The following is a 7609-nucleotide window of genomic DNA, read 5'->3' on the forward strand; positions in this document are numbered from 1 at the left end:
TACATTTTACCTGCACTAATGCATTGTAGCCAACTGTCAGAACTGTTTGGCAAATTGATGCCTAGTGCAGGTCCTGAGGGGGCGGAGCATGACAGGTTCTCTCTGTTGTTTTTTGGACTCCAGTGTCATGCTCCACCCCCTCAGGATCTGCACTACACAACACACTTGTCAGCTTTGCTTTGCTGGAGTGTTCCTTTAAGCCCTCTTTCACACGAGCGAGTTTTCCGCACGGGTGCAACGCGTGACGTGAACTCATAGCACCCGCACTGAATCCTGACCCATTCATTTCAATGGGTCTGTGTCTGTGTACATGAGCGGTTTTTTTCATGCATCAGTTCTGCGTTCTGCATGTTCTATATTCTGCATTTTTCACGCAGCCCTGGCCCCATAGAAGTGCGGATGCGATGCGTTTTTCACGGATGGTTGCTAAGAGATGTTGTTTGTAAAAGCACGTGAAAAACACATCAAAACGCATTGCACCCGCGTGTAAAAAACTGAACACAATCGCAGACAAAACTGACTGAACTTGCTTGCAAAATGGTGCGAGTTTCCCTGAACGCATCCGAAGCCAATCCGTGACGCTCGTGTGAAAGAGGCCTAAGTGTTACTGACCTCAGACTGGACGAGCCCTTTCTGATCAGTTTTGCTGGAGTGTTCCTTTAAGCCTTCAGACTGGCGGAGCCCTTCGAGGCGTCGGTGCATCGCTCCTGACCCTTCCGTTGTGATCCCGCCATGGACTGTACCTACAATCTGTCGGCAGCTCTTAATTAAGTTCAGGCGTCTGCGGAGCGAATCGAGATCCTTCTCTCCCACGTCTTCCTCCCAATTATTCTTCCTCCTGGCAGACTGTGAGCGCAGCGCCCCCTTCTCCCGTCAGGCTCCCAGTCCAGACTAATTGCTCTCCAAACGCCTAATTAGACCCGTTCCAAAGTGGACAATAAAATTAGACATGGACGGCTCGGAGAAATAATGCGAGGGGAGCGTTATAGCATTCCGTTTACACCAGAGCAGGTTTAATGGGGCCTTGGAAGAGTCCAGGAGGCGCCGTGGACAGCGGCCCAGAGTTCTAAAATGTTCCATGTACTGTGCCGCTAGCTATTGAGGACCTGGAGTAATGCTCATCCTGAGCGGCCTGGTTCATGAATAGAACACCAAAACTACAGTGGACACTGACACACGTGCAGCTGAGTAGATACAAGGTATTGGGGGTTAGAAATCTAATTACCGTAATAATGCAGATTTAGAAGTCATTCAGGGTTTGGGGAAAGCTGGGTTGCGCTTATGTTTGGAGTCTGTCACAACCCGGGGGTTCAAATGGGCAGACAGTGTAGGGTGGCCGGGGTGAGCGGACCTGTGGATGAGCATTGTTTCGGGGCTGGACTCCTGGGGGGCGGCTTCCTGATCACGATGTAGAATAAATAAGCAGTGAAAGGCTTCCTGCTGGATATGAAGAGAATTCTTATGGGATGGTGGGGGTAGTGGTCACGTAAGACAGTATTGTATAAATGAGATCAAAGGAGCTGTATGAGGTTACTGGGGAGGGTCTCGTCCACAGACAGCACCACTCCTGTCTATAGGCCGTGCCTGGTATTGCAGCTCACCCCCTTATTTCTTATCTCACACATCCCCCTTTGAAGGAGTTGGACAGAATAAAAAAAAAAAAACATGGCTTCTTTCTTCCAGAAACAGCACCACACTTGTCTACAGGTTGTGTGCGGTACTGCAGTTCAGCCTTGTTCACATCAGTGGAGTTGAGCTTTAATACCAGATGCATCCCATGGACGGGGGTGGCGCTGTTTGGGAAAGACAGCAGCCATGTTTCTTTAACTGCTAACCCACCCCAGACCCCTGGGGATCCTAGGAATTATTCCCATTAGCCCCTTCCCCTCCAGGGCACCATAGATATCGCTGCTAACTCCCTCACCACCCTAGACCACCAGGGGTATTATAACAGGAATACTCCCAGTAGACGACCACCCTGTACAGAACCGTGTGAGAAGCTGGTGACGCCCATATAATGGGGGGTATGTTGCCATGTGTACCATTAATTTAGGAGCCCCTTATTTTTTTTTGTAATGCAGAGCTCTGCACTGGGAGCACAAGGACATTACTGCAGGTGCAGATTAATAATTTGTGCTTTACCCAGGGATGAAGAGGTTAATGCCAACCTGCGCTGCCAGCTATTTCTACCCCTGCTGCATCTTGTGGTAGGACACAGCTGCCGCGCTCGGTGTCTGCCCAGCAGACGGTCCCTCTCCACACAGGCCGTCTGTGTACGCTGCTCCAGGCCCCGACTCAAAAGAGCTCTTGTTCCCCTGCGCCACGTGCCAGTCGCAGATACAGTGCCCTGACAGCAGCGGGCATTGTGCAGACCCTGCCACAGAGCAGCTGGAAGCCCTGGACCCGAGTGCATGAGCCTTACCTGGTGGCCACAGCTCGCTGCCATGTATGATGATGTCACCGTGTGATTACATCACTGGGCAGTTATCACAGCGCCTCTTACATGCTGTGTAGGGCCCCACGGTCACTCCAGCTTCTCATGCTATACCAATGATTTGTGGCATTGCCCCTACGCTGCTCTTTTTTCTCAAAGGGTTATTCAGGGTACAAGTCATCCCTTATCCACCGGACAGGGGGTAACTGTTAGATCTGTGGGGGTCCAGCCGCTGGGGCCCCCACCAATCACAGGAACCGAGCAGTGGTCGCTCATTTCCATTAAAACTGCTGGAAGATGGCGGAGCGCTGCTTTCTGGCATCTTTGGCGGACGTGCCTGACCATACACTATTCAAATGGGGTGCAGGGGGCCCCTGTTCTTGTGTCCAGTGGGGGTCCCAGCAGTTAGACCCCCACCTGTCTGATAGCAAAGATCTTAAATATCCCTTTAAAGAGATTTCCAAGACTTAGGCCTCTGAGCCGCATCGTTTGCTCTGTTCCATGGCCCCGCAAAAAAAAAACCGGTTTGCGGACCGCAAAAAACGGAATGGCCGTGTGGATGAGGCCTTAAAGGGGATGTAATTTACGATATATTGATAGGATATGCCATAAAAGCCTCCTATCTGAAGAAGGGGGGGGGGGGGGGGCATCGTGCATGGCGTCCTCCCCATTCACTGCTATAGGACTTCGAAAGTAGCTGAGCCAGCGCCCGGCCATTATCAGATGCCCCATAGTGGTGAATGGAGAGTTGCTGTGCATGGTGGGGCCCCTAGTAATCAGACAGGAGCGGGTCCCGCTCAATATACCGTAAATATCCCAGATGGGAATACTACACTTACTGAGGTCCAGCAAGCTGAGATATGGGGGGGGGGGGGGAGACTAAAGACCCCACTGTCCTACATCACAGGTAGGTCCATGTGATAAGCTGGCAAACAGCGCCTCATGTCTCAGCTTCCTGGAGAAATGGGAAGCAGGACGCTGGGGTTAATGCAGTCAGATGTTAAAGCTCTCTGGAGGGGGAGGGGTGTGGCCCTTCACGGTCTGTCTATGGAACTACTATTCCCAATGTGTCCTGAGACAGTCTGAATGACGCAGGTGGAGTCTAATCATCCACAATACCTTCCTGCCCCCTCCCCCGGCAGAAGAAACAAGGAGCTTCTGTCCCGTCAGATGTTCGGGGTCCCTCCCTCTCAGACTATGACATAAGGGCACTGAACGTTCTGCTATTTTGGGATCGCTCCTCTGTCTGTTCCCAGAGTAAATTGTCCCAAAAAAATTGTTCCAGAAATTCCCGCTGACTTCTGCTCCTCACCGCCCGGCGGCCCCTTGTTCCGGGCCCCGCATCAGTGGCTGCAGCCGGAGGTTTGGAGGGGCCTCGTATGAGCAGAAGTCGGGGTTCACATGTGATTCAGACCAGAGGAAACCACGGCACTGTGATTGGCCGGCAGGGGGTTCATAGATACAAGGGAGGGATGCTGATTGGCTGCTGGGCCCATAATGAGCCGGAGGTGGTTGTCATAGCGATAGTAGTGAATAGTAAGCAGAGGCTCCATAGTAACACCTCCGCAGGCCTCCGAAAAAACGAGGACGAGCCTCCACATAGCACCGCTGTGACAGATGCAAAATAGGCATTAACCCTTTATATACAGGGGAGACGCCGTGAATCATGTGCACTGCAGAAACAATAATCCTCATCATCCCCATTGTGGGCGTGATCAGTGAACGGACATTGATACATTCAGTGAATTCTGCTGTGTTCAGTGCCCTCATGTACACTGATCATGTCCTCCATAGTGCTCCTCCTATAGACAGATGGGCCCCATAACCAAAGCAGAAGGGGCCCCCAGTCTAACCACAGTGCCATCCACAGCACCCCCATGACAAGCCCAACCACAACAGTCCATCCTGCACAGCGCCATATTACTGACGGGCTCCATACTGTACTTGGCTGTACTCAGAATCCATAAGACATAGGTGCCCGCTCCGGGGGGCGCTGGTATTCTTCCCAATATGTATGGTTTGTAGGGGAGACTATGGGACCATACAGAGTGCCTCATACTGGCCCCTGGGGCTCCTCAGGTGTGACAATGCATGAGGGCCCCTGTGTGTACAGATACACTGTAGGCGACTGCTGGATTTCATCCTCCTGAGACACTTGTCACATCCTGGACCATCAGACGGACATTTCAGGAGATCACATCTGACAATTCTCTATTTTTATCTTCTTTTACCCGAAGCCACAAACCAAGCAGAAATCCAGCAGCGCCCGTCAGTGTGCTCGCCCGTCCCCGTAGTCACCGCCACTTCTCCTCCGCAGCCATCTGTACGCGAGAGCCAGGCAGGGCCACGCTGTATCTAATCTAGTCATGTGCGATACTTCCTGCTGGTCACTGTATCTAAGCCTATCGTGTGTAATAAGAGTCTGCCGAGCCGATTATTTGTGTAAGGGCTCATGCACACGACCGTTGCCCGGCTATGGCCGTATTGTGGCCTGCAATACATGGGCACCAGCCGTGTAGCCCACGGAAGCCCTACAGAGTGCTTCTGTGGGTTTACTGTACGTGCCTCCCCACTGCAAACTAGTAATGCATGCGGACCCCATTCAAGTAAATGGGTCCGTGATCCACATGCGGCTGCCCCACAGTCGGTGCCCGTGATCGGGCATGGAGCCATTACGTTTGTGGGCATGAGCCCTAAAACTTCTGAGCTGGAGTATCTAAGACATCTGTGATACTGTCTTATAAGGCGCCATAAATGTATAAAACAGGTCTTCTGAGGTGCCGTATCTAAGCCTATCATGTGTGCTGCTGCCTGCTGAGCTGGAGTATCCAAGCCCATCATGTGTGATACTGTCTGCTGAGCTGTGTATCTAATCCTATCCTGTGTGATACTGTCTGCTGAGCTGTGTATCTAATTCTATCCTGTGATACTGTCTGCTGAGCTGTGTATCTAATCCTATCCTGTGTGATACTGTCTGCTGAGCTGTGTATCTAATCCTATCCTGTGTGATACAGTCTGCTGAGCTGTGTATCTAATCCTATCCTGTGTGATACTGTCTGCCGAGCTGTGTATCTAATCCTATCCTGTGTGATACTGTCTGCTGAGCTGTGTATCTAATCCTCTCCTGTGTGATACTGTCTGCTGAGCTGTGTATCTAATCCTATCCTGTGTGATACTGTCTGCTGAGCTGTGTATCTAATCCTATCCTGTGTGATACAGTCTGCTGCGCTGTGTATCTAATCCTATCCTGTGTGATACTGTCTGCTGAGCTGTGTATATAATTCTATCCCGTGATACTGTCTGCTGAGCTGTGTATCTAATCCTATCCTGTGTGATACTGTCTGCTGAGCTGTGTATCTAATCCTGTCATGAGATACTGTCTGCTGAGCTGTGTATCTAATCCTATCCTGTGTGATACTGTCTGCTGAGCTGTGTATCTAATCCTCTCCTGTGTGATACTGTCTGCTGAGCTGTGTATCTAATCCTATCCTGTGTGATACTGTCTGCTGAGCTGTGTATCTAATCCTATCCTGTGTGATACAGTCTGCTGCGCTGTGTATCTAATCCTATCCTGTGTGATACTGTCTGCTGAGCTGTGTATATAATTCTATCCCGTGATACTGTCTGCTGAGCTGTGTATCTAATCCTATCCTGTGTGATACTGTCTGCTGAGCTGTGTATCTAATCCTGTCATGAGATACTGTCTGCTGAGCTGTGTATCTAATCCTATCCTGTGTAATACTGTCTGCTGAGCTGTGTATCTAATCCTATCCTGTGTGATACTGCCTGCTGGGCTGTGTATCTAATCCTATCCTGTGTGATACTGTCTGCTGAGCTATGTATCTAATCCTATGCTGTGTGATACTGCTTGCTGAGCTGTGTATCTAATCCTATCATGTGTGATACTGCTTGTTGAGCTGTGTATCTAATCCTATCCTGTGTGATACTGCTTGCTGAGCTGTGTATCTAATCCTATCATGTGTGATACTGCTTGTTGAGCTGTGTATCTAATCCTCTCCTGTGTGATACTGTCTGCTGAGCTGTGTATCTAGTCCTATCCTGTGTGATACTGTCTGCTGAGCTGTGTATCTAATCCTATCCTGTGTGATACTGTCTGCTGAGCTGTGTATCTAATCCTCTCATGTGTGATACTGTCTGCTGAGCTGTGTATCTAATCATATCCTGTGTGATGCTGTCTGCTGAGCTGTGTATCTAATCCTATCCTGTGTGATACTGTCTGCTGAGCTGTGTATCTAATCCTATCTAGGGTTGTTGCGGGTATCGAAATTTCGATACCCAATCGATACTTTTGTCCCGGTATCGATACGATACCGGGATTTCCGTTTTTTCGATACTGGGCTGCGCTTCTGCGCAGTCTAGTATCTCTGAACATGAGCGCGCTGCTATCGGCGCGCTCATGTTCTCTCTCAGCAGCACGGGGAGAAGGAAGCTGTCCTCCCTCCCCCTGTGCTGCTGCTGCCGCTGCCACCAATGAGAAGCGAGGGGCGGAGGAGGGGCGGCAATGAGAAGCGAGGGGCGGAGGAGGGGCAGCGCCGGCAATGAGAAGCGAGGGGCGGAGGAGGGGCAGCGCCGGCAATGAGAAGCGAGGGGCGGAGGAGGGGCAGCGCCGGCAATGAGAAGCGAGGGGCGGAGGAGGGGCGGCGCCGGCAATGAGAAGAGAGGGGCGGAGGAGGGGCAGCGCCGGCAATGAGAAGCGAGGGGCGGAGGAGGGGCAGCGCCGGCAATGAGAAGCGAGGGGCGGAGGAGGGGCAGCGCCGGCAATGAGAAGCGAGGGGCGGAGGAGGGGCGGCGCCGGCAATGAGAAGAGAGGGGCGGAGGAGGGGCGGGCGCACTGCGCCACCAATGATAGGATTATTTCAACACAGAGCTGCGCCCAGCGATGCCCCAGCACTCACCATTAGTCCTGGGCGCCGCTCCGTTCGCCTGCAGTGCCCCATTACTGTCTCCTCTCCTGCTCCACATGCTGCTGATTACTATCGGAGCGATGGGAGGAGACATCAGCTTCACTAGTAGGCGTTCCTTCTCCCTGCGCTGCGATTGGACAGCGCTACAGCCAGGGAGAAGGAACGCCCACTAGTGAATCTGATGTCTCCTCCCATCGCTCCGATAGTAATCAGCAGCATGTGGAGCAGGACAGGAGACAGTAATGGAGCA

At 51.8% G+C, this 7609-nt stretch overlaps 1 protein-coding gene across 3 annotated transcripts in view; it reads right to left on the bottom strand.

Moving 5' to 3' along the window:
• CYSRT1 (cysteine rich tail 1) overlaps positions 1-7609 on the bottom strand; it is a 115440-nt gene that overhangs the window by 20826 nt on the left and 87005 nt on the right. The window contains exon 1 of one of the 3 annotated variants that reach the window (XM_044268868.1): positions 7351-7410. The exons of 1 other annotated variant lie outside the window; for it this stretch is intronic. The gene's annotated coding sequence lies outside the window, so the exon portion shown is untranslated. Of the gene's footprint in view, positions 1-612; positions 717-7350; positions 7411-7609 lie in introns of those variants that run through there. One more of the 3 variants, XM_044268872.1, reaches the window with a different exon arrangement.

This window comes from Bufo gargarizans, chromosome 9 (genome assembly GCF_014858855.1).
Source record: "Bufo gargarizans isolate SCDJY-AF-19 chromosome 9, ASM1485885v1, whole genome shotgun sequence".
Taxonomy (NCBI): Eukaryota; Metazoa; Chordata; class Amphibia; order Anura; family Bufonidae; genus Bufo; species Bufo gargarizans.